Source organism: Fukomys damarensis, unplaced genomic scaffold (assembly GCF_012274545.1).
Source record: "Fukomys damarensis isolate Sample0158 unplaced genomic scaffold, DMR_v1.0_HiC HiC_scaffold_17, whole genome shotgun sequence".
Taxonomy (NCBI): Eukaryota; Metazoa; Chordata; class Mammalia; order Rodentia; family Bathyergidae; genus Fukomys; species Fukomys damarensis.
Genome location: NW_022900929.1, coordinates 71,722,980 through 71,750,695, shown reverse-complemented (window position 1 = coordinate 71,750,695; position 27,716 = coordinate 71,722,980). Strand labels below are relative to the sequence as shown.

The 27,716-nt window shown below is 40.1% G+C and overlaps 1 protein-coding gene across 3 annotated transcripts in view; it reads right to left on the bottom strand.

The window, feature by feature from the left end:
* Gng2 (G protein subunit gamma 2) overlaps positions 1-27,716 on the bottom strand; it is a 105,504-nt gene that overhangs the window by 58,823 nt on the left and 18,965 nt on the right. Inside the window, exons 3-4 of one of the 3 annotated variants that reach the window (XM_010632561.3) lie at positions 24,502-24,549; positions 22,762-22,836 (exon numbers count right to left, since the gene is read on the bottom strand). The exons of the other annotated variants lie outside the window; for them this stretch is intronic. The gene's annotated coding sequence lies outside the window, so the exon portion shown is untranslated. The remainder of the gene's footprint in view (positions 1-22,761; positions 22,837-24,501; positions 24,550-27,716) is intronic. 3 annotated transcript variants of the gene reach the window in all.

Sequence of the window (27,716 nt, the reverse complement as noted above, 5' to 3'; positions counted from 1 at the left end):
TTTTTTTTTTTTTTTTTTTGGTTTTTGAGACAGGGTCTCACTATGTAGCCCAGGCTGGCCTCGAACTCACAGCGATCCTCCTGCCTCAGGTTCCCAGGTGCTGGGATTACAGGCGTGCACCTTGGTGCATTCATTTTCATCTCATAGAAGTGTTGTTTTCAACATGCTTGCAAACCACATGCATATTCAGCATTGTGTTTTCTAAACTTCTCTATGTTTTCTCTGCGTGTATTACTATTTCAAATAAGTGCGCAATATTCCACTGAGTGGTTGTGTGTTTGCTGCTGAATAGCTGTGCTAGAAGTTTTCTTTCTCAATGATTCCTGAGGACAAATCCCCAAAAAGGACTGATGGTAGCGAGAGCCCCTGATATCGAGGAATAAATTAAGTAGGTGCTTCCAGAGAACGACAATAAGGTTTCGTGTTTCCCCAGTGGTGCACTAGCATTTGATTTGATTTAATTTTTTTCCCTAAATTAATAGAAGTAAAATTATAGCTCATTATTGTTTTGGTTTGCATTTACTTAATTACTTGTGAAGCAGAAGAACTTTTCGTATATTGATTCAGTTGTTTATTTCGTCAGTTAACATTTATCAAACAGCTACCGGGCAGGCCAGGAGCCACTGTTCCTATGCTGTGGTAATTTTCCCTCTGCCTGTCACTGCTTCATACAAATTACCTATTAAAATGGTCTGTTTATTAGATGTTTGTGCCATCTTTTTAATTTAAATAAACACTATATAAATTAGACAATAAATCTTTGTTGTATTGCTGATGTCATTTTTTCCTCAGTTTTGATGGTTTGGTTAAATAATGTCAATGTTTATTTATCCAGCAACAAGAAAATGCTGAAAATGAAAATATTTAGCAACTGTCCAGAGGTAAAATGTCAATCTGTGATGTAATAAACCAAAACTATTTCACCAACGTTTATTTAATGTTCCTTTCATTTGCTGAATTAACCATAGGTTAAAATATCCCTAGGTGATATCTTATGGGGAAAATAGTTTGTCAGAATATTCTGGACATCTTCAAATTTGTGGAGTTTTACAAATTGCCTCTGTGATCTTAGTTGGTAGCTGTGGCCTAGCGAAGTGATGTCCCTGCTCAGACCACCTGAGGACAACATCAGTGGCTTCCATGTTCCCCTGACAGCCATGAGAACTCCAGGACCTTTGTCACCACGGGAAACACCGCGGGCTCCTCACAATGGTGTACGTCTGGGTGCTACTGCCTCACAGAGCACCTACTGCTCATCCATTCCCCTTCCGCCCTCATTCTTACTCTCCCCATATACTGTTCCTACTGCTCCATGACCCTTGCCTGTCTTGTTGGCCCTGACAACGCTGAGGCAGGTGGAGGGCACAGTGCACATGCAGTGGCTGCCAGGGTGTGGCATCTGTGCTGGCCTTGGTCCCAGGCCCATTACCTCCCTCAGGGCCACTTATGGGTGGGATCACTAGATACCTTCTCATCTCAATGAAGAGATCACTTCTCTTTAACAATGGGAGAAAACATTTCGTGGTGTTAACAACCAGTGCAGCTCCTGGTACGCTGCAGCCCTAGCTACCCACAAATAAATGCTTTCTGTAAACTGATCATTATGAAACACACTTCCCATAGGGTTAGCATCTCCTCTGACAGGGGGTCCTCAGTGCTTTCAACTACTTTGCTCCATTTAGCTCAGTGGTTCCACTTCCTGCCTCACAAGCGCAAGGTCCCAAGTTCGATCCCGGTACCAAAAAACAAAACAAAACAAAACATGGCAGGGTGTGGGACCGCACCGTATCATGTTCTGCACTGGAGTTTTGCATATGCTGAGGATCCAACCTAAATAAACAAAACCCACAGACAGCTGCCGAGACCATTAAAATGCCAGTGGATACATTTACAGCCTTCCTTTTTTTCAATCATGAACACTGTGCTACTCTTTCTGGCAACTAGACAGCTAATACATCCAAAGCCTCTTTCAGGTCAAATCATTCCAGGTGGAGAGAAACAGACAGGTGAAAATTTCTCTGTTTTGCCCGCCCCTCACCCATCACTGCCTTCTTTCAGAGAACATGCAAAAGAGAAAACAAGATCACTTTCTGGGAGTAGAACCATGAAGTCTGCTAGGAAACATTTTCCAGAGCTCAGAAAGGAGGCAGACACATTACTGTGCATCTTTGCAATGTCCTCCTAGATCCTGGTTCACCTGACACTGTGGGAGGACAGAAGCCACACACGGCAGTGCCCAGCCACAAACCCAGCGCTCTGGGAAGCTGAGGCAGTCTGAGCCCAGCCTCGGCCAACTAGCAAATTAGTGATACTCTGTCCCCAAATTTAATTTATCTTTTTTTATTGGAGATGAGCTCAGGGTAAAGGCCCTATGTTTAATCCCCAGTGCTGGGGGAAAAAAAAAAAAGTAAATACAGAGTAGGACATAAACTCTGTAAAATTAGAATTTCATCTGTAGAGGATCGGTGAATTACACATTATTTTGTCTGGTAGAGACACACATTATTTGAATGAAAAAATAATCCCAAAGTTGATGGCTTTATTGCCCTGTAAAACATTAACTCACTTTGTTTGCAGCTTGTTTGCAAGCTCATTTCAGCATTCTTTCTTTTACTGACTCTATACTTCAGTCTCTCCTACTCTTTGAATCAGGGGTCTCACTTGATGCTTCCTCTAATGAGTTAATTAAATCTTTGACAGGTACACGTTACATATGTGTATGAGTCACGTTCTTAACTGTTTCAAAATTGACTGACAACCCCAATATAATGGGTTGCTGTGGAGATTTGCCAACATTGTTAGAGAAACAGAATTACTTCCAGATGGGGTGGTAACTTGATTGAATTAATTTCATCCCACGTCAAGGAGGAAGAGACAATAATGGAAGCTTCGAAGGCAAATGTCCATCTATCTAAGCACCGGCCAGGGGGAGAGGCAGGGCTTACTTGACTGGCGTATGCCAGGTGCCACAGGTAGGAACTCAACCTGATTTCACCAAACATACAAACCATGTAACTAGTCCTCTTTTTTCTATTTCCACACTCACTAAGTAACCCGTAGACAGAAGCGAATTTCTCCAGCAGCAAAGTGATTCGCTGTTCAGGCCAACATAAGCAACCCATCAAGTTAGCAGTTTTATTTTTCATGGTAGATGAATCAGTTGGTAGTGGCATGTGGTTTTACATTCCAGTTTTTTGTGGGACCTGACAGCATGCGTCTACGTTATACTTAAATCAACACTGGTTCTACCACTAGATCAAGTTTCTGGGCCTGCAGGCTGCGGCCTATCATGTCACTCACCCAGGGGAAAGGACCAGCCAACAGTGTCGGGTTGTGAACACAGTCTTGTTCCTTCATTTGTTTTTCATTTCCAGTGCCTTGCGCAGCAAGACTGCTGTAAAGTCCGATAAAACTATATAACTAAGAAAAATGAAACAAATTCATAGAAAATGCAAACCCCCAGTTTTCACGATTAGATTCAGTAGGACCCAAATTACTCTATCAAAGAGAAGTCTGTTAAAAATGTAAAAGCTTCTAAATGCTTACTTACTCTTGAATTAGGTACTGGACTCGGGTCCGGGAGCTGTACTTCATCCGGGATTCTGTTAGAAAGGTACATTCTCAAGCCCCGTCCCAGAGCCACTAAAGCGGAATCTGCTTAGGGTGCTTCAAAGCTGTATTTTAACAAGACCTCCAGGGGATTCTGGTGCATGCTAAATCTTGAGAATCACTTATGAAAAATAAGTGTAAAATAGGAGTCACAAGTTTAAATGCCAAAGAGGCCAGGCCTACTTAGAAAAACAAACTTGATAAAATGAAGATTCTGTATTTCCCAGAAAATAAAACCCAGCCAGAACATAACCAGCCTTGGAAACTAGAGATCAAAAATGTCAGCTGCGATAGGCCTATCCTTTCCCACTGAGCAAGAGAACAGTGACAGCAGGTAAGGCAAGGATGGGCTGAATGAGGTTGGCATTTTTCATCTGTAGTTTTCAGGGCTGATTATTTTCTGGCTAGGTCTTATTTTGGGGGAAACAGGATTGAAAGGAATGGTAATTCCCTGGGACACTACAGACAAATGTTCCAATGGAAGAGTACACACACACACACACACACACACACACACACACACACCTCTTTGGTCATACATAGCTTCTACTGGCCAGTACAGAACCCAAGATAGTACTTTTTATAAATGTTGATTTAATATAATCTTAGCTTTGCTAAAGTAATGAATGGCTTTTTTCCTGTCAATTGTTTAAGGTAATATTAAATTGGTAATATTATGTACTAAGTAATATTATATGCTATATTCTAAGTGGATGAAGATTCATCCTTGAGCCCTCTATTCTATCCAATAACCTATGCTTCCCTTTCTAATTCTACTTAGGTCACACCATTTTGAACTGTAAGACATTTTAGCACATTTCCCCATGTCCAGTGAAGCTGATCTTCCTTGATTATTTCTTTGATTGTTTGAAGTTAATTTTTTTTTTTTTTTTTTTGTACCAGGGATTGAACTTGGGACCTTGTGCACTTGCAAGGCAGGTGGCAGCACCACTGAGTTAAATCCCCAGCCCTGTTTGAAGTTAATTTTTTTTTTTTTTTGTACCAGGGATTGAACTTGGGACCTTGTGCACTTGCAAGGCAGGTGGCAGCACCACTGAGTTAAATCCCCAGCCCTGTTTGAAGTTAATTTTTTTTTTTTTTTTTGTACCAGGGATTGAACTTGGGACCTTGTGCACTTGCAAGGCAGGTGGCAGCACCACTGAGTTAAATCCCCAGCCCTGTTTGAAGTTAATTTTTAACAAGTAGTTTTAAAATTCATTTTGTGTTCTATAAAGTGCCTGATTAATATTTCCACTGACGTTGTTTTGTTGGCTATTAGTTAACTTGGTCATGGACAAGAAAAAAAATAAACCCATCACCAAGTTAACTAATAGTCAATCAAGTTAACAATTTCAGTGGAAATATGGACAGAAAATCAGACTTAGGGTTCCCACTCTAGCCCTGCTGCTTGATGACTGAGTTTGAGGAAAACATGGAGCTTCAGAGGGACAGTGGTGACAGCAGCAGTAACCTCTCTGGCCTGCTGTAAGAATTAACAAATAGCAGGGCATGGCTCCAAGACCTGTAATCCCAGCACTCAGGAGGCTGAGGCAGGAGGATCACTGTGAGTTGGAGGCCAGAAGGGCTACATAGAGAGCTCAAGGCCAGCCTAAACTACACAGTGAGACCCTGCCTCAAAAAAAAAAAATCTAAAAAGAATTAATAACACGCTGATCACATGATGCTACAAATGCTCCAAAGAGCACAGCCCCTTTTCTTCGTATTTCCATTTGCAAATATCATTGACCCCTTCTTTATCTAATTAACAGTTATCTTTGTGCAAGGGGAGAAGAATTAAACATTTTTCCCTTTGCATTTGTTTGGCTGTAATTTTAAGTATACTTTTTATTACCATTGTTTTTGGGTGAATTGTGCTATGGTCACAGGTTTTGACAAGTATAATGTCAGGATTTATGATTTCTGAGCTTTTACTGAAAGTTTCTGTATGTTCAAGTAGAAGATATATTTGTAACTTTTTTGTCTGAGAGAAAAAGCACTTAATTTTCATAAAAGGAAAAAGAATTACATTGGACTACATCGAAATTATAATTATTGAGCACTGAGGTCACAATTAACAGTGTGCCAAGGTAACCCATGGGATGGGAGAAAATATTTGCAAATCTCATATTTGATAAGAGGATAATGTCCAGACTATTTAAAGAAGTCCTAAACTTGACGAGAACAAAAAACCAAACAACCAAATTAAAAAATGGAAAAAGAACTTGACTCAAAATTTCTTCAAAGGTTTGTAAATGACCAAAAGCATACAAAAAGATGCCCAATGTCACTACTCAATAGGAAAATGCAAATCAAAACCATAAGGAGATATCACCTTATTCCCAGTAGAATTGCTACTATTTAAACAAAACAAAACTAGCCTGGCATGGTGGCACATGGCTATAATTCCAGCATTCGGGGAGGCTGAGGCAAGAGGATTCCAAGTTTGAGCCCAGCCTGGGCAACTTAGCAACTTAGAAAGACACTGTCTTAAAATAAAAAATAAAAAAAGGGCTCAGTAGGAAGGCCCTGAGTTCAATACCCAAGACCAAGACCAAACAAACAAAAACAAAAAACTCCAGAAAACAGAAAATATTAGTAAAGGCAAGGAGAAATTGAAATGATTGTGTATTGTTGATAGAGTTGTAAAATGATACAGTTGTAATAAAGACCAATATGGTGGTTCCTCACAAGGTTAAAAATCGGATTATCTGATCGAGCAACTCCAGTTCTGAGCATGACCAAAATAATCGAAAGCAGAATTCTGAGTACACCCAGGGTCACCACAGCATTACTCACAACAGCTAACGTACAAGAGCAACCCAAGTGTCCACTGAACAGGCAAATAAAGCACAGTACACTTGTGCAACAGAATATCACTCGATCTTAGAAAGAAAATTCTGTCACATAATACAACATGGGTGAATGCTGAAGACTTTATGCTGTGAAATGCAATCCATTCTCAAAAAGACAAATACTGTGCAAGTCTACTTATAGGAACTCAGTAGACAGATTCACAGACAGTAAGGAGAATGTCAGTCACCAAGGGCTGTCAGGAAGGGGGAACGGGAAATTACTGTTTAATGGGTGCAGCGATTCAGTTTAGCAAAATAAAAATTCTGTACACGGATGGTGATGATGGTCACATGACAATGTGAATGCTCTAAATGTGCCCTCAAAAATGGTTAAGATGGCAAATTTGATGTGATGATTATCGCACCACCATTTTCTAAAAAAAGTCTCCCAAGGGCTGGGATTCAGCTCAGTGGTTCTGCCGCCTGCCTTGTAAAACATAAGGTCCCACATTTGATCCCCGTACCACACACGCACAAAAAAGTCTCCCAGTTGTTGTTTTCCTTCCTCTACCATTAATTCTGAACATAAGTGATAATTCTTATTGGTGTTACCATTCTTTCTTCAGTTCCAGCTGAGGGATGGACTGAGGACAGCCTGAGCCCCTGATGGGGACCAGTTCAGTTTGAGGCGTCAGTCATAGGAGAATGAGTAGAATTTGGTGGGGCCAACGCCACTCAGGAACTGATGGGCACAAATGCGCTGGGAGAGGGGAAGTGAGTGAATTCCCCCAAACAATGCTTATTGCACATTTCTCAAATGAGCTCCCCCCACATAATCCCAATTGCAAATTTGTCAGAATGGGGTCAGGACCAGAAGTATGTTGTAGAGACAGGATGGCATTCGAAGACAAAGTTTCACACCGTGGGGCGTAGGTCCTTCAAGATGCAGTCCCGAGTTGAGATGGGTTTCTAGACCACTAAACAGACACAGTGAGATCTGGAGACTGAATCACACCTGTCCTTCCTCACTTCCAAACCTCTTCGCTTAAAACTATCAGAATCTAAGGTCTTCCACAATCAGTGATCTAGACCATCCTTTCTGTTTCATTCCTACCAACTCCTGAGTGTTGCAGCGGGTCTGCCCAAGGGGCATTGACAATAGTCAAGTGCAGAGGTCAACTGTCCAAGGAGACCCAGTGGGTGACTTGGTCCTAGGAGCAGAGAGCTGGGTTAGCTCTTCCCTGGTAGGGGCGGAGGACTCCTCATTTCAGAGGCTATGAAGCCACAGAGTGTGAGGGTTCTGCCACGCATTGCACATTTGTATTCAGTGCACATCCTACCATTTTTAGCTATTTTTAGTTCAAAGAATGTTAGTGCATATCCTGCCATTTTTAGCCTTTTTAAATTCAGACAAAGAAATGTTCCTGGTCCTTTGTGGCTATTTAATTTGTTCTACTGGGTATTTTGCTAGAGCTATTATTTAAACAATTTTCTCTTTCTTTCTTTAATGAGTGATCTTTTCAGACTCTGTTTCGTGTGACTAGGGTCTCATTTTTTGTTAGACTAGGGCGAGGAAGTGTACGAACAATGGGAACAACTTTCTCCTGGCCAAGTCTGTGCTGTCCCCTCCTATCCCTACCCCAGTCCGACCCTAGTTAGTGCTGTTAGTAGCCCAGCCTGAGAGTAGGACTTGATAAGGAGGCCACAACGGAAGGACATTGGTGCTTGGCACTCCAAGTGTAAGGTACACCAAGGGTTGGGGGGCTACGTGAAAATCTTCCTTGAGCATTCCCAAATGAATGACAATCTTGCCTGGATAATTTTTTCCATAAACATAGCCGCGGATGTTATTTCTTTTCCTTGGAGAGTTCATGGTCTTCGGAGTGACTACAGCTGAATTCAACATTTGGAATGCCATCTGGCCTTTCCAGATGTTTCAGGATTTCTTCCTCACTGAAGTTTGAAAATGTTATAAGTAAATATCTCAGCACCTTTCTCTGAATGGAAATTTTATACATAAAAGCCAACTCTTTAATCAGTTCTGCACAGACTTTATACCTTAAATTGTTGACTCTTTAAGAAAAATGTATCCGTATTTTTTAACTAATAAGCATTTTTATTTAGAAATTACTTTGTGATCCCTTTTATATTCCTCACTGTTTATCATTTCCTCCTAAAGTAGCTGAATGATTGTACTTAAGGCAAATATCCCTCCACCAAAATACCTCTCATACTCTGCAGGTTTTGTAGTCACTTCTCTTGTTCTGTAGCAGACAAGCTTCTGAGAGAGATGTTTTTCCTACGTCTGTGAGAACTCGTTTGGTAGCAAAACCTGACCTGACCAACACACGAGTATTTATCATCTTTTCTTTCACCTACTTCGTATACATATTGAAATATTTTGCTAGAGAATTACTATTTTTTTGGTACCAGGGATTGAATTCAGGACCTTGCGCTTACAAGGCAGGCAGTGGAACCACTGAACTAAATCCTCGGCCTAGAATTATTATTTTTTATTATTTTTTGCTGCCTCAGAAACTGTTAGGAGTGTTGATTAATATGTTTTTATATAATAAATTAATTTCATGAAATCGAAAAAATTCCAACTTCTGAAACATTTAGCACCAAAGGTTTTAGATCACAAATTGTGCATAAACTAGAAATAATGAATGAATTAATATATCATTCCTTTTATTTTTAAGATATATGCTCTGTTTCAGGAATGCTTGGTCTCTTATCACCTTTATGTCACAACTTTACCTGAGCCATTTAATTTTTAATTTGATGCTGTAGTTAATAAATGTCTGTCTAATTAACTATTTAATAATTCTTCTTGTAATTGCTTTTTTCTTTTTTAACTACTTTTGGAAGCATCTTTAATTGTGATATTACAAATTTTTTTTGAACCTGATTATTTTTTATTGTGTTATATCAGACAATTTTGAATTTTGTTGTTGTTTTCCTATCTTACAAAGTTTTCTGGAATCACAGCTTTTAAAAATTAGTTATTTTGGGCTGAGGATTTAGCCCAGTGGTTCTTCCACTTGCCTTGCAAGCACAAGGTCCCGAGTTTGATTCCTGCTACAAAATCAAACAAACAAATAAGTTATTTTGATATAAATTAGGAGCAAATAGGAGATAAAGAATAGGAAATAGGTCAAAGTTAAAATAATTCTCCAAATTTTCTATTTCATTGTTTCAAAACTATTTCAATATACATGCTTATTTGTTCCATTTATACTACTAGTTTCTCTTAGTTCTCTTAGTTTACTGAAAAAAAGTTTTCTGCTATTATCTGTTCAATTCTATTCTGTAAGAGAGAGCCTTTTGTGTATGACTAGTACTGAACAACATTTGGCTGTTTTTTTACGATGATGGCACACAATGTATTAACTGTTGTTATTCTTTAATTTTTAATGAATTTTTATGGAAGTCAGAGAATGCTTGTCATATTTTATTAATATCTACATGTATTACATGACATAAAAATTGGTTACTTTGAAAACTCTTCTTTGATTTCTGATTCGGATGTTGAGATTATGCTGCTGAAGATTTTCACTCGAGATGTTTTCATTGGCATTTTAACAGACTTAACAGGATGAAGGCACCTGACACTGCTACTTAGGCCATCAGCCTCCCAGACATAACAATATTTCTCTTTACAATTTCTACTCTATAGAAACAAGTACATAAAAAATTCTCTGCATTATTTTAAATTGATGACAAAATTCCTCCAACAAGTGATACTCATTTATCACTAGCACATCTTGGGGTTTAAATCTTCAAATCATCCTCTGTCCAGCAAACAGGATGATGCTTCAAAGAATACTTAAACCTCAATATGTTAGTTTCCTCTGTTTGCTTTTACTTTTAACAAAATTTTAGTGGTCTAGCACCAATAGAAGAAACAACACGCATGATCACAGGGCGCTCTCACATATCTGACCTCATCAGCAATGATGTTGACCTACAGCAGCAAAGTTGAGATTAGGGTGAGTGGTCGAAATCTCTTCCTTTCACATTTCTTAAGTCCAGCTTATCACATCTACCCCTGTAGATCTGAACTCATGATTCCTCTGTGCTTTAGTTTGACAATATGTTTTAGCTTATATTTTTTAAATATTTATCTTTGGTCCAGTGATTTTACTAAATGACAACTTCAAAAGCAAAAGGATTATTTTGTATACTGAGGAATGCATTGTACAAGAAAGCTATCATTCCTACTTGAAAACCATGACAAAATATTAAAAGATATGAAGCAAGACTTGAACCAAAAGGTATGTCTTCTGGATGGGAAAGAAAAAGAATATAATACACAATTTTAATGAAGTTGTAAGCACAACTTCCAGTTGTTGTTTCTTTCTTCTTGGAAGATAACAGAATGAGTGTAAAGTTTATATGGAAAAGAAATGTCAAACGATATGAATATTGGAAAAGAAAAAAACTGACACAAGAAACAAAGTATAGAGACAATATATGACAAGGGTGGCACTTCTGTTCAGTAGAGTTTTTTTTTTTTTTAAATTATGCGGCCAGATGTGGCCTCACATTTGGAGGAACAAAGTTATATTCATACTCCACATCACATGCAAAACATATTGGCTTTTCCTTATTATGATAAAATCCTGGGAGCAGGGCTACTTTATTTTAAAAAGGAGGTTTATTTGGGTCACAATTTTCAAAGGCTGGAAATATAAGCAGCACGGCACAGGTCCTGGCAAGTGCCCTCCCCACCCCAAACCCACCACATGATCGTTCTCTTGTCTTTCTCTTCTTTCTATAAGGCCACCAGGGGGCTCTACCCAAATAATCACATCTCACATAATCATTTCCAAAGCCCTCGCTTCTAAATGCGATAGCAGGACTGTTTCCAATACTGTTTGTTTTGAGAATATTTTTTTTTTAATTATGCGGCCAGATGTGGCCTCACATTTGGAGGAACAAAGTTATATTCATACTCCACATCACATGCAAAACATATTGGCTTTTCCTTATTATGATAAAATCCTGGGAGCAGGGCTACTTTATTTTAAAAAGGAGGTTTATTTGGGTCACAATTTTCAAAGGCTGGAAATATAAGCAGCACGGCACAGGTCCTGGCAAGTGCCCTCCCCACCCCAAACCCACCACATGATCGTTCTCTTGTCTTTCTCTTCTTTCTATAAGGCCACCAGGGGGCTCTACCCAAATAATCACATCTCACATAATCATTTCCAAAGCCCTCGCTTCTAAATGCGATAGCAGGACTGTTTCCAATACTGTTTGTTTTGAGAATTACACTGTATGGGACAAACCACACAAGTATATTCCAGATGGATTTCATATATATATAAAATATTAGAAGACTAGCAAGGAGGACAACCATTATACTGGAGAGAAGAAATGTAAGGGGCAAGAGAAGAAACCTAAAATCCATGAAGGAAAAGATAGGCATATGTACCTAAATTATTAAAATGTCAACAAAAAAACATGGCAAAAGTACTACAGATAAAACCCAAAGAAAAATGATAGTGAAATAAATAACTACATCATGCAGAACAAAGTATTACCATTAATAAACTAAGAACTCTGCAAATTGAAGGACTCAAATAACTTTATAGAAACATAGGCAAAGGGTATGAAATGACAATTCAAAGTGAAAATGCAAATGACCATCAAAAACTTATGAAAATATGTTCAGCCTTACCAGAATTCAAAGGCATGCAAATTAAAACAGAGCACTATTCTTCACCCAACAGAGCAGCGACACACAGAGTGGACCAGAACACAGACTGTAATCTTGCACTGGCTAATGGGAGTCTGAACTGTCACAATGTTTTTGGAATGAAAGGTTTGACAATCAATTTTATTTGAGATGTGTGCCCTTTGGCTCCCAGTTCTCCTTCTGGGATTCGACTAGACTGAATCTCAGTGTACAAGGATAGACTAGTCCAGGGAAACAGCCACAGCCAAAGGAGACCACATCGATGCTACTGCACAGGAAAGAATGGATTAAAAACTGTGCAATCATTAATGTGAACGAGTTAGATTTGTACCTAGCAGCTAGATGAGTGTTGTGACATCTGTCTTATAAAACATAGTTGCAGGGTAATGCTAATATTTAAAAACTCCCCAGATGGTAAGTCATGCATATGTATGATGATGTAATAGGGTTCTCTATTAAGACTTTACCTACCCTACACTTGTGCCACATTCATGAGCATGAATAAAAATGGGGAGTTTTCCAGAAATATGAAGATTGATACCCGGAAGAGAGGAGAAATAAGAAAGGGAAGGGGAAGAAACAAACTCATCTCACCCATCTTTGCACCGTGCCACAGTACTTCTGCAAATTAAAATATCCAGTAAAAGTACAATTCAAAGAAAAATAGAAAAAGAAATAAGATGCTCAGGCTGGTTTTGGTAGAAAGTGTGTATTAAGGTAGAATCTATGGCAGAAGTCCGTTTGAATCTATCAAACATAATAAACAACAGTCAATTATTTCTCTCTCGTACCAACAAGATAACTAAAAATGATACCCTACGCCATTATTTATTGTTTAAAAACAAATCACGAATGTATCTGCAACAACACTAGTAAAAATTAAAATTCAGAAAACATGGAGTGTGGACCAGTCAAACCACAGGATCTCTTGAGAAAGTCGGTGTGACCATTTTAAAGCAATATGTTATTCTAAAACAGTTGGATATTTGCATATTCTGCGACCTAGCAACTGAACTTCAAAGTGTGTGTCCTAGAAAAGCTCCTGGGTGTGGACAGAGACCCGAGTGGAATGAGCAAAACAGCTTTGTTTATCAGAGCAAAAAAAGCTGGAAACCACCCAAATGCCCAAAAGAGTAGAATGGGTAAATACAGTGCAGTATATTCTCCACAGTGCAAGAGCGATACTGGTACACTGATCAATAGCAGCGATAATGAATGAATTACCGTTTCAAACATCTACCTGGATGAACCCCAGAGCATAGTAAAACAAACCACTATAAAAAAGCACCCCTCCATTTATTTAAAGTTCAAAAGCAGGTAAAACTTGATAAAATAAATAAAAGCAGAAAAATAAGTAAGACATCTAGATTATGCCTTTCTAGAAAGAAGCAGAAAAGAGAATAGGATTATGAAAAGGACTATAGGGGTCTTTAAAAGTAGTACAGGAGTTCTTTTGGCTGGAACTCCCATCTTCCACTAATATGCCAAAATGAGAAAAAGCAAAGAAGAGAGGAACCCAATATATGGGTTCCTAGGCCTTTTATAAAACATGGGGTTGTTTTTTGGGCCACACATACGCGAATCTAAAAAAAGGGCGAGATCGTAGACATCAAGGGCCTGGGTGCTGTTCCATAGGAATGCTACAGAGGGCCCAGGATTTAGCTCAGTGGTGCCACCCTCTGCCTTGGAGTTCAATCCCCAGTACCAAAAACAAAAACAAAATAAAGAATGCTACAGATATGCACCAGGGCCAAACTGGAAGGAGTCTGCAGCGTCACCCAGCATCAAAGAAAGAGATCATAAAAAGAAGGAAGCCAGAGAGAAAGGCGCCTGGGTTCCTCTGAAGCGCCGGCTTGCCCTGCCCAGATAGTGCGCTATGAGACCCAAGAGGAAAGGCCCGAGATACTGGAACCTCCTCCCTACCGATTCATGGCGTAAGCTGAGGATGTACTTAGGCTGTTCAGTGCCTACCTATCAGCTAAGGTGTTCTAGGCCCCGGGTTCAATACCTAGCACTGCTTAAAGATGAAGAAAGGACCTCTGAACTGTAATGATGAGGTACTGTGCGGTGCCCTCACCCCAGAGAAATAAATACTTGGGGTAGATTCTCAATGCAGTGGTATACACAACTGGCCACGTATTTATGAACCATCTAAACTGGCTTGAAGACAGTTCCTCTAAGTCATCACCGGAAAAAGACATACAAAAATAAAGAGAGGGAAATCTATAGCATTACAATTAAATGAATTGCTCAAACACCCCCAAATAAATATAAATTAAAAAACACTTAAAAGTTGGGAAAGTATGTTAATTTGTTTTAGTGATAGTCTTTGTATCTGTGTGCATACATTCTTTTAATGTGTGGTATGTTTCACACACACACACACACACACACACACACACACAGAAGGGAAAAATCCAGGTCTATGTGTATTTGTACCTACAAAGCCCACCCTCTAGCTATAGCAGCCACTTAGCTGTTTTCCAGGTATATTTTGTGCTGCAGATGCTTAATACAGAAATGAATGGATAAATTTCCAGAGTATTACTCCAAGAATCAGCCACCTCTTTTGGTGTTTTGACAAAACAGAAAGTTATACATTTATTAGTGCACCTGAAGTTGGAGAATAAGCCAACAACTCAAGCTAAATGCGCATACTGCTAGAAAAGTTTTCCAGCCATCCTGGAAAAAAAAAAATAACTTTCTAAAAAAACAGAGGTAACATGTCTGAGCAGAGTTGCATCGGTTTTACTTTTGCCCTGCATTAATGGTATCTTTCATTTACCTTATGGTATAAACTAAGTGACACCAAAACTCAAACCTTGGCTAGTAAGATTTTCAAGAACAAGGGAAAAATGCCTTTTCTCCATGATATACAATGAGTACCCAGGAAACTTACTGGCATAGACCAGGTGGGCTCTTTTTGCAGGTACTAAGATGTTGGTCCTGGCTCGCCGCAGCAGAGCAGCTAAAAGCATGCTAAATAAGGCAGTGTTTCACCAGGTGAAGGAAAACAATTAGAAAGGGAGGAAGTCTGCTCTTATTCCCACCATCACAGCTGCCTGAAACTCACTCCCCCTCCACGAATCAGTGAATCACTGCTCATACTGATCTGGCTCTTTTTCCTTTCCAAGGATTATGCCGAGTATTTGGACTTCTGCCTCCCTCACTCCGCTCTATCTACTCCTGTTAGGAGTTTAATAAGTAATCTGATTGAGCCAAAATGCTTTACTGACAGGATATCCTGTATCTACCTAACTAAATAAGTCTGGAGGAAGGGTGAGCAGACGAGCTGAATGCATGCTGTTTTGAAAAGGAAAGGAAAGGACAAAAAAAGTCAAAGTAGCCACAGACCCTCTATCATCTTCAAGTAAAGCAAAACAATGCAATACCGAAATACCTCACGTCGGCAGATATACTTTATTTGCAGATGTCACATTTATATCCCTCTTACTAGAAACTTTTACTTTGTGCTCAGGACCCAGGAATGCAGGTGCAGCACAACCAATGAGGCAAATAGCTTTATGTGTTTCTTTAGCAAATGCAAGAAGGGAAATTAAATTAATTGCTGCTCTTGAACATATTTTCATAGCTGCATTGAGAAGTTATGCAATACCATAAAGTATGTCTTATTGTATATCCACAGTTATCTATACATCACAACTATTAAATTCCCAAACATTTTCAACCTATCAAAAAAAGAACCATACCCATTCTGGATATTTCTACAAATGGGACCACATAATATGTGGCCTGTTGTGTCTGTTTTCTTTCACTGAGCAAAACTTTTTCAGGGTTCATTCATGCTGTGACATGCATCAGTACATTGTTCCTTTTTATGGCTGAATAATCCATCCTACGAAAATAATACAATTTTGTTAAACCACTCATCAGAAGATGGACATCTGGATTGTTTCTTCCAGGTTGCTGGTTTATAACAAAGGGCAGAAACAAGCTGAGGAAGAAGAAGGAACTGGACTTCACCTGAGAACTTGATCTAAGCCAGGAATGAGTAAACAGTCACTGTTAACTGCATTTCTACTTGACTCTTATTAAGTTGCACCACTCCTGGGCAATATTAATGGAGAGGACAGTTGTGTTAACATGGAATTATGAAAACATTTTTGGTAAACATTTTAAAAGCATAATTGAGTAAACAAGGGGAAAAAATGAGAGCCAAGATCTGTCATGTAAAGGTACAAGATCAATGATGAATGTTACTGAACTGTATACCTAAAATGCACCAATAAACTCAATGAGGAAAAAAAAAAAAAAAAGAAAAATGCCCTGGAAAGATCAATTTTAACAGAAAAAAAATGGAAAAGTACCTGATGATAACTCCTAACAGGCTATGTTTGGCCAACATAAATATGGTAAACAAACAATTTATGCTTTGAAGAATTCTGTACAGCTTTAACTCAAAGAAAAACAGAAAAGCAGGCATCATGCAATAAATAATTTAACATTTAAAACAAAAAACATAATTGAGTAAGCCAGGTGTGGTGGCGCACACCTGTAATCCCAGCACTTGGGAGGCTGAGGCAGGAGGATCGCTGTGAATTCGAGACCAGCCTGGGCTACATAGTGAGTTCTAGGTCAGTCTCAACTACATAGTGAGACCCTGTCTCAAAAAAACAAAAACAAAACAAAACAAAACAAAAACCACCATAACTGAATAGTGTTTCCTAATAGGTGAGCAAACTCAACTACAATAGAATACTGCTTACCAATAAAAAGAGTAAACTGTTGATGCACAGGGCATAGATGTTGTTATGATGGCATGGGGATGAGGAGGTTTCGTTAAAGGGCCCGAGGAAACTGTGGGGTGGATATGTTCATTATCTTGATTGTAGCAATGGTTTCATGGATGTATGCAGTAAAAGTTCACCAAATCATACACTTTAAATATGCCAGGTTTATATATCAGTTATATCTCAAAAAAGAGGCATTTTTAAAAAGCTACATCTGTCTATCCAGTCATCAAATTATGTATGTTAAATATGGGCAGGGTTTTGTCTATCAGTTATGCCTCAGGCTGATAAAAAAGGCATTTATGAATGCCCCCAAATACCCACATAATAGTGGATGGAAAACATTCCTTTCATTTTGCATATAATTTGGGGGTAAGTCAAAATATTCTTAGTTTGCACGTGAACACAGTTGAGGTAGGCAGTTTGGTAACTCGCTGAGGGGGCCGCAGGGTTAAGCTGCGTGAGATGTGTCTTCTCGTTCCCAGCTAGCCTTGCTCATTCCCCAAGTAAGACATTTTCTGGTCCACAGAAGAGGTTTAACCTCTTGGGTGGCATTCCACGGTTGTGTTTCTGTTTACCGTCAGTTTATGGTGCCAGAAACACCTCTCCGATTACAAGGATTTATCTGATTTGGCTGACTTGCACATTTTCACTATATCAGAGTGGTCAATCTAGATTAGATCAAGGCAAGGAATCTTGGTCTCCAGGTCAAAGGAGTGAAAATAATTCATTGGAGATTAAAAAACAAAGCTGGCCATTCTGTGCACCAGCCACCAGTACCTCTCTTTGGAATAATAGTCATTCCTTGGATTACGGGAGGTCCAAGGAGGTGAGCTGGCTAATGTTGCTCTACAAGTGTCCGACTAGTTTCTGCAACAAACTTGAACTCTAAGTTGAGGGTGCCGCCTCCCCTCTGAGTAGGGCAGGTGTGAGGACGGCTCCTCCCTGGGCACCTCCTCCTGTCCACTTTTCACCAAACAGCTGAGCTCAGTCTGAACACTACCATTGTGTTTGGGTCCATCTCAGTATGGGCCACGGCCTTGCTTGAATAAACTCAATGAAAATGTGAAGTTTGCCTAACACAATTCTTTTGTAAGATGTTTATATTTTCAGGAGCAGGGAAAAGTCCTGCCGTTTCTTTCGTGCAAGATTTGCACAACGAAGACTAACTGGGCTGATTGTCTTCTATTTGCCCCGTCAAATCCACTCTCCATCCTGTTCCACCAGGCTCTGGGTCCTGGGAGTCCGAACTTTAGGGACTGAGTACTAGCCTTACTTACTCTGTGTTGCAGTTGGGTTTGGCCAACCGGGAGCACAAGCAGATGAGAGAAAGAGAGAGGTGGGTGGTGTGACAGGAGCCGATTCAGGCTGTGTGATTTGTGAGACTTCTGCCCACAGCCAGGGAGGTCCCCTCCTCACCTCCCTCATTGCTTCAAAGGGTGGCAAAGAGCCCTGGAGAACTGCACACTTCCTCACAGGTCCCCTACACACTGCCCGTAGTCTTGGGCAGATGCTCTTTATTAATTAATCCCTGCTAAAATTAACTAACTTGGTGAGGCCCGATGCTGCCAATGCAGCTGACATTTTCTGCGGGAGGACCCAGAGAATGCCTTATTCAGAGTAAGAACTTATCTGAAGTCCTCAGTTGATATTAAAACACTGAACTGCACGGTGCTGATACGAGGTAAAAGTAAACAACGGCTAGGTGAGGTGTGGACCGGGGAGCTAAGCCGCGCCGATTCACCCTCCCCCAGATTTGCACTGCTGACTGTGTAAGAAGGCACATGCACAGACGCTCAGGAGAGCCGTGAGAGTCACTGTTATACTTCACGCCTTCAAAGTGTGAGAAATGTAAAACATTTTCAGGTGGAGAGACCGCGTTTCTTTATGCGTATAAATCATATTTCCATAGCCTTCAACCTTTTTTGCATATGCTATCCTACTTAGATTGAAGTTTTCGATTGCTTCTTTTGTTCTATCACATATAAGGAAAAAGATGTGCTTGCTAGAATAAAAACTGCCTAACTGGCAAATTTAAGATTTCGGAGTGCTACCAGCTGTTTTTCCTTATTGAGAGATATTATCATATATAGTGAAAAATGCTATACAAGTGAAGTGTTGCTACTTCTGTCACGGATAAGTTAAAATCTCAAGTAGATTTTGGTTACTCAGAGGTTATAGCAAAGATGTCTTTTTAAAAAAGATGAATCTTGAACCAGCTAACCTCAAACCAGCTAACTTCCTCCCGTCAGGATTACCTCACTTGTATCATTCCTGGATGAAATACACAACTAGAATAGCTTCTCTGAGTTTTATTTTCTTCCATGATTTTTCTCCGATAAAGCCAAAGTGCTACTTGGGGGAAATTGTAAGTTCTTTTAAGTAAAAAAAATTAAAGTGTTGAAATATTAATACAATGCTTTATTTGTTTGATGTGTGCGTGCATGTGTACATTTGTGTATGAGAGAGCAAGACAGAAAGAACAGGAAATAGAAAAGAGAAAGGCATTAAATTAGCTGAAGCCAGCAAGGAAAAGTGTATCCTTACATTTATTTTGAGTATCTACTAGAACTTAAGAGTATCTGAAAGCAGATCTGAAAAGAAAATCTGGGGAACTCTGCCAACTTCCATTTATCTCTGCATAAAACCAGATGGCTCTCGCAAAGATCTCTTCTTATTTTCCAAATGAGTGGTGATTTCACTCTTTCAACTTTTCTTAACAGTGTAACATGCTTTCCTATTTCTTATCTCAACTGATGCTTACAACAGTTCAGATATAGTCAGGGCAAACATAAACCCTACTTTCAGATAGGGAAACTAAGACCTGGAGATACCACTGAAGACTCTTAGTAACCATGTGAATTAGCTTAGGCAAAAAATGGAAATGTATTGACTGGATTCATGAACTCCAACTGTTACTAGATATGTTTCAGTTTTTTGTCCACTTGCATATTGTCCTCTCTCTCTCTCTCTCTTCCTCCTCCCCACCCCCACCTCCCCACCGCACCTTGCTCTCTATTCACGGATTTCCTTTTCTCAGCGGACTGGAACATGGCCTTGTCTGATTCCCACTGACCTGACACCAGGGAAAATGGTGCAGGACAGAAGCTTGAGAATCCAGAGGAAGAACCATTGGCCCCTGCTGGTCACACAGCCACTCTGTGAACTGACCTTTGTGGTGTGGGGATGAAACTTTATGGCTTTTTGAGCTCCAGTCAAGTCCCCACTCCTGTGCCCTAGACAAACAAACAAAATGGGAACTGAGCAGCCCCTGGGGAAACTGAGGAGAGAGTCAGTCACCTTCACTTGGGCGCCGCCTATCAGGCCCAGTCAGAAGGATGAAGGATCCAGACCTCCAGACTGTGCCCATCCCTGTCCTCCTCACAGTCTGTCACCACAGACCCATGGAGACTTTGCTAAGCCTCTTTCATCCTCACAGTTACTAATGCACTCTGGGAAAAACTTGGCTTCTAGTCCTGATCCTGTCACTGGTCAGCTGTGTGACCATGAGTAAGTTCCTTAACCTCTGGGAACCACAACTTCCTCTGCTGTAAAATAAACAGTTCCTGGCTCATAGGGTCATCATAAGGGTACAGGGAGATAATGCACTCCAGATGACTTGAAAATCACAAAAGAACTCCATGCAGGGCTGTTGTTACTTGTGTAAATGTCATGGTGGCTAAGATTACACAGTAGCATTCTTCAGTGGGGGCCCTCACACCACCAGCCCTCCGCATCAGCGTCACTTTGGTTTTGCCATTTTCACTCTTTCAGTTTTAAAAGGCACATTTCAAAAAGAAGCATCAAAAAGTGTTTCAAAATCCTTAAAAGGCTAAAGTTTCTAAACAGATGGTTCAATGGTGCTTAAGGTACTCACCTTTTCAATACTGATTAACCAGGAGAGAGAGAATTTGTGGAACACACACAAGAAACTTAACAGGGATAGCCTCTAGGGAGTGAGGCTAGAAGTGGGTGGCGAAAAAACAAAACTTGCAATTTTTATTTATGCCCGTCTTTACTACTTGAATTTTTTTGTTTTTTGGTTTTTTTTTTTTTTGGTACCAGGGATTGAACCCAGGTCCTTGTGCTTGTGAGGCAGACGTCAGAACCACTGAGCTAAATCCCCAGCCCTACTACTTGAATTTTAAAAGTCTTTCACATACATTTTTTCATAATAAAAAAAGTGGTGAAAAATTAAAATCATTGTTATTGCAGAAAAGAGAGTCAGGTGCATCAAAAGCTCCTTAAAATTTCTTGTTTACTGATCAAACCAGATATTTCGAGATATCATCTAACTAGTAAAGTAAAATTAATATCACTAGAATAAAACCTAAGTTTTTTCTGGATCAATATGCATTTTTTTTTCATGAAACATCCTGAGAAATGCTCATTTCCACCTGCTGAGGATATGAATTCAAACTTTTATACATTCACACATCAAAAATGATATCTCCTTTGGATTTGCAATTATTAAAACATAGTGTACGTGACCGCCTTTTAACTCTAGGACTATTTCCGTGAGCATACAGTGGGCACACGGGGCTTTAAGGAACCACAGTGGGGCAGCTGAGGGAGCGTGTGATATTGTAAGAAAATAAAGGTTACACGGTGGGTTATGCCAAAGCTAAAAGAGATACGTGGCATTTTTAACATGATGCCATGGCTATGAACTTTGAATGCGACGTGCAGGCCAAGTTCTGTAGTGTTTGCTTCGTGACATGTCTGTAGAAAGGTTGCCTCTCAATCTGGATGAAAGTGAAAGCCCCAATCTTTCATAATTAAACCAAGGATTGCTTTTGAACCTCTGTGCCTCATCCCCTGGGATAGCTAAGGAGATATTTTAATAAAAGATAGCTCTATATATGAAAATCACCACTTTGATCACATTTCATTGAAGTTGTCACATCCAAATTCTTTCCATTTTATCATTTCCAATTACAATATGCACTATAGGCTATTAAAAACTTTCCAATCTAGTGGTACAACTTCCACACCATGATACAAAGAGGAAAATCCAGTGTTTTAAATTGCTAAACTTAACAGCCCCTTTTTATTGTGGATAACATTACCAAGAATAGCCCAGCCATTAATCTAGTAACAAAAAACATACATCTTAAAAGCAATTAGTATCTTAACTCTCGAAGATGCTTCCTTTTCACCCCTTTGGCAGTTTCCTTATTTAACTCTACACTGAAGATGTGTATAAGTCCAAACATCTTCTTCTGGTAACGGAACAGAATAGAACAATAATTTAGATCTAGAAATTTAATGTAAGTGCATTCAAATGGATACAGACGTCTTCCAGAATTTGGAGGTGGAGAAAAAGAGCTTTTTTTTTTTCTCCCCCTCTTGAAGTTTAAGCAAGAATCTGTTTTTGAGTTAAAATTCACTTAACACAAAATTAACCATTTTTTCAAGCATACGGTTCAAAGGCATTTAGTAGATTCACAAAGTTATGGAAATATCACCTCTCTCCAGGCCCATCACCCTAATAGGAAACCCTGAGCCCAGAGTAGTAGTCTTTTGGATCTATTATTTATTCTTACACTATAATTTCTCTTTGGAAAAGACCAAGTGAATCTGGGTTTAAATTACAGCATAAGGATTTGATCTGCTTCATTTTCTTGTGGAATTTCTCGATTCATAAAAGTCAGTAGAGGTTTGAAGTTGAAATGAGCCTGCCTTCCTTCCTTCCTTCTTCCCTGCTAACATTTTTCCTTGCTTCCTTCCTTTCTTTTTTTTCATTCTTCTTCAGTGCTAGGGATTAAATCCAAGGTCTCTTGCATGCAAGGGAAATGGTCTACCACTGAGCTACCCTCAGTCCCATAAAATACGAGCAGCATTGGAAGTCTTGGAAGGAAGAAACCCTAAATCAAAGTAATTTACAACAGAATCTGGATCTTACCTTGATGGCTGATAGTGCAGATCCAAGAATTCCTTGGATCTGCCAAGTTGGGATCTACCTTGTTTGATCTTGTGTCTGCCAGTTTGAAAGAGAAAATGATGAAATACATTTTTTTTAAAAAAAGACTGCCAGTTCCTAAAAGCCAAATGACTATTCTGGGAAAGCCAACTTACTGCTCTTTCAAGAACAATTAGCACTTCTCTTTGCTTAGTCCCCATGGTTTAGAGCACAAACACGCCTGAGCAGAAGGCGCAGAAATGTAAGGGATGAGGCCCTAAAATATTCTGTATCCATAGTTTCCCAGCTGGGCTTTGCTATGAATGATGGGCAATAGCATGGGGAAAGATACAAAGGAAGCAGAGAGGAGAGGCTGAGCAAGTGTCTTTACTAAGGGCCGCATCCTTGGTGTAAGAGGTCTGTGTTCTACCACTGGGCTGTCAGGAAGTGTGGAGGTTTTCTTGTTTTGTTTTGTTTTAAATTTTGAGACAGGGTCTTGCTCAGTTACTAAGTTTGCCATCCTCCTGCCTCAGTCTCCCAGAGTGCGGGGATTATGGTTGTTACATGGAGTTCTTAGAGCCAGATAAAAGTCCAAATCAGTATCCACTCTAGTCCTCTCCCCTTGGGCATCAAGGCAGATTTCCTAATAATTATCTATTCCTAAACTGCATTTGAGTGTGCACGTGTGTCTGTCTGTCTGTTGGGGAGTGTTCAATTTCATTACACCAAAGGCAGGATTAAAGGCAAGGGAGCTCTGTGTTGCCCTGGCCAGCAAGGGTTTTATAACTTCATCCATGCTGACACGCTGAAAAAGATTCAGGGAGGCCTAGCAGTTATTAACTGAGTTACTAAAGCTTTGATCATCAGAGGCAACATGCAGAAGTGTGTTGGTTACAGCGCATAATTGAAAGGATTCAGCTCTGGATCAGCATCTGTGATTTCACAAACATTGCTGGCTCCTCTTAGCTCTGAATCTCAGAGTTTGTTTTTTTAAAGATAATTTGGACCAACATGCATAGCCATCTCTTGGTATTCATAGAAGATGCAAAATTTGTGCTGCTCAAATCCCTTAAATTAAATGACATAGTGTTTATATAAAAACCTGCTGTACATTTTCCCATATGCTCTTATTATCTCCAGAATGTCTTAAAATGCACATGCTATGTACACAGCCATTATACAGTATTGTTTGGGGAATAAGGACAAGGAAAAATGTCTGTACATGTTCAGTGCAAAAGCAATTTTTTTCCAAATATTTTCCATCTGTAGCTGGTCAACTCCATGGAAAATAATGCATAAATATGAAGGGCTAACTGTATACAATAAGGCTAGAGTTTATCAGAAGAATTGGATTCACTACCATTTTCAATCCAAACCATGGTGGTTGTCTTCATTATTTAGTTCAATTAAAACTTCTATTTTAACAATTCATCAACATGACATGGGGCTACTTTCTATTGGAGCTATTGTATTAGACAACTAGGGTTGCCCGCTATCCTAATATCCTAGGATCCTCCCAGTTTTAGTTCTAAAAGTCTTATGTCCCAGGAAACCCCTCAGTCTTGGGCCACTTAGGACCATTGTTGCCCTATGTTTGGATTTCAGGACTGTGTTGCAGGAGAACATAAAAATAGATAGAAAGAGATGCAACAAAAGCAGCCAAAACAATGAAAATGTGCATCAAAAATCTCTAGCCATATTCCAATCAAAAGATGGTTTTCAACAAATAACCCAATGACTCACTTTATTCGCCAGGCAAGGAATGGTTTCTTGCTTTGGGGGATGACATATCTAAAATAAGGAGAAAATTAAACTGTGCCTAAAAATTGGCTATAATAAATAACACTACATGAATTTCTGAAATAATACATTATTTTAGCCCAATTTCCACATTGTAGAGTCTAATAAATAATGCAGACTATGACAGGCAGACATAACAGAATAAAATAAGAGCCTCACTCTTCTTTGGTCCTATTGAAATATCTTGGAACCTGTGTTCTGTAGGCAGTCTCAAGAGTTGGAGCAATGCCAAAAGCAGCAAACTCTCCATGAGCCGGCCGCACCTACAGTACCAGAAAGTCTGGCCAAGGCAGGGCCATTGGACCTCAACCTGTCCACTTGCTCCAATGCCAAATACTCCAGGAAAACCAAAAAGTCTCAGAACTCGGATCTATAAAATGGAAATTACAGAGTCAAGACAAGAACTTGCTTCTTTCATTTGGGAACTCCAAACCTTCTCAAGTCTGTGTAATTGAATGGTACAAGATCCTATCTCTACTACCTGAAGCATTCCTACCTTTCTGAACAATCAGTCGCTTTACTTTGTAGCAGGCAGAATCATAGCCCCCAACTACGTCCATGTCCTAATCTCCAGAACCTGTGAAAGTGTAACCTTAGCTGGATAAAGAGACTCTGAAGATATGATTAAACTCAGGACTTTATGAGGAGGAGATTATCTGGGTTTATCCAGGTGTGTGCAACCTTGTGACATGGGTCCTTAACAGTCAGAGAACCTTCCTGGCCAAGTTCCGAGTGAGAAGGGGATGTGGCCATGGACAAAACACACAGAACTGCAATATTCCTGGCTTGGAAAATGGAGGGAATTGGCCTACGGAAGCTGGGAAAGACAAGGACAGGGATTCTCCCAAGAGCCTTCAAAACGGCAGCTCTGTTGACACTTTGCTTTTAGCCCAGTGAGATCCCTATAGAGCCAACCCACAGAGCTGTCCAGTTTGTATTACTTTGAGCCACGAAGTTGGTAGTGTGCTGCAGAAGCAACACACAACTCATGAACCTTCCATCGATGCTGTGGTACAACTTACATGATGCCTTGGTAGCTTCTCCAAACCTCAATATTTCACCATTCCTTACCTCGTGTTTAATTTGCTTCTCTATGTAGACTTAACAAATAGATCAAGTACCAGACCAAATATACTCAGACTCTCTGGGAGTACAAAACAAAACTTCCTTCCACTTGTCCACTTTGTTTAGTTTCTTTCTTTGTTAAGCACGGCAGAATCACTTACACCCAGAACCACTGAGCATAACTGAAACCAGTAATTTTGTGCAAAGGAAAACGATTTTGGGGGGTAGAAAATGCCAAATAATCCCCTTAAAGTTGTGTGCTAAGAAGCAGTGGTCCTCGGCATCTCTAAGGCATTCTGAAAGTCACAATGCCTGGAAGACACCTTCTTTGAGTCAAGGAAGAGTCCCAAAGACCACAGTGAAAAATCACCCATCAATGTATCAGCAACCCTCACTAAGAAACCCTGTGTGGGTCAATTTGAAAAATTTCAGTCCACTGATAAGCACGAAAGAAATCAACACAAACATCAAAGAACATCAGAAAGGTATAAAACAGCTCTTGTTATTATCACTATTTGGGTAGAATATAGGGATGAACGATACTAAGTCCTTATACTCTAATAATGTGATTATACAGTATAAGAAGTTATGCATGTTGTAAAAAGCACACACACAAGAAAGGGTTTCTTCTAATAAGCTCAAGACCATAGATTCTCAACCCTGGCTATGTTTTAAAATCACAAAAACTGCAGATGTTCAGGCTTCCCCCCTAAAGATTCTGGTTCACTGGGTCCCTGCTTTTCAACGCTTCCCCGGAGACTGTGCAGCCACCATTGGCCTGGTGGAGAGAGCAGCCTGTGGGACATGCCACGTGGGTGAGGTCACTCTTCGGGTCTGAAGCTCCTCCTCTCTTCCTGCGTGTATAGCCTAGTTACCGCCCCATCTAACCTCCCGGAAGAGACATCTAGGAGTTACTCTGGACGCCTTCCGCTTCTTCACGCCGCGCGTTCCCCAGCAATTCCATCAGCCCTTCCAAATCCAGCTCATCATTTGTAGACACAAGACCCTCACTGCTCTCCTTTGCACGCTCCCTGCTACATAAGAAATTGTCCTTTCACAAAAAGTCCCGATTCCATGCCCCTTGCCGCTTCCCACTCCGCAGAAATCTGGGACTCACAGACGAGGACAGCATGCAGGGGCTTTCCAGGGTCCCTTGGTCTGCTTCCCAAGCCATCTCTCCTACTTTCTGGCCACACCCTGGCTGCTCTAAATCTGAGACTGCACCATGCCCTTTGGGGCCTGCCTTCCACGTGTGATTGCCTGTTCCCAGAGCCCTGTTCTCCTTTCTTCTCTGGCTGAGGGTGCTTCATGTCACAGCTCACATGCTGCTCTGCCCGTGGCATTTCCCTGCCCCATGACCACGCGGCCAGCCCTGTCCTCCTGCACCCATGTTGGCCACCCCCCTTACACAGAGGCCTCCTGCTGGGCCACATTTTCCCTCCTTGAGGCTAAGCAGCTCTGGGGCCAGGCCTATGTGTTTCTCATCTTCAGATTCCCAGTATCTGGCCTTCATTCTTTTGTTCATTCACTTAACAGCTTTATTAAATACATAACAAGCGTCAAACACGCTGGTTATGTGCTGGAGGCAAAATTGCTAACAAGTCAGAAGCCATGCCTGCTTCTGAGCTTTTCTTACCAGGCAGGCAGACTGATGCACAAACATGATAAGGCTCATCTGCTTGGAGGGCTCGGAGAAGGCTTGTTTTAGGTGTGTTTGCTTAGTGCCAGTACATTAAAAAATGAAGAAGTGTCATAAACGGCTTTCAAACACTGTGGCATTTGAAATTGTGGCATCTAATGTTTACATTTAAGTGTTCCCATCATGTGTGGAGTGTCTTCATTTCCTCTGTCAGTGTGTCGCTGATGGATAAACTTATCTAGAGATGTAAGCTCTGAGGACCTCATAAACAGGAGTTAAAGAAAATCGACCCTCTTATCCTAAGGAAGATCTGTTGCCTAATTAGGGCTAAATAAATGCTTGTTGAATGAATGAATAAGTTTCCATCTCCAAGAAATTGGTTAAGTCCAGTAAATTGATTCAGCTATAAGCAGGCTTTGCTTTTTTTTTTTTTTTTTTTTTTACAAGGGATTAA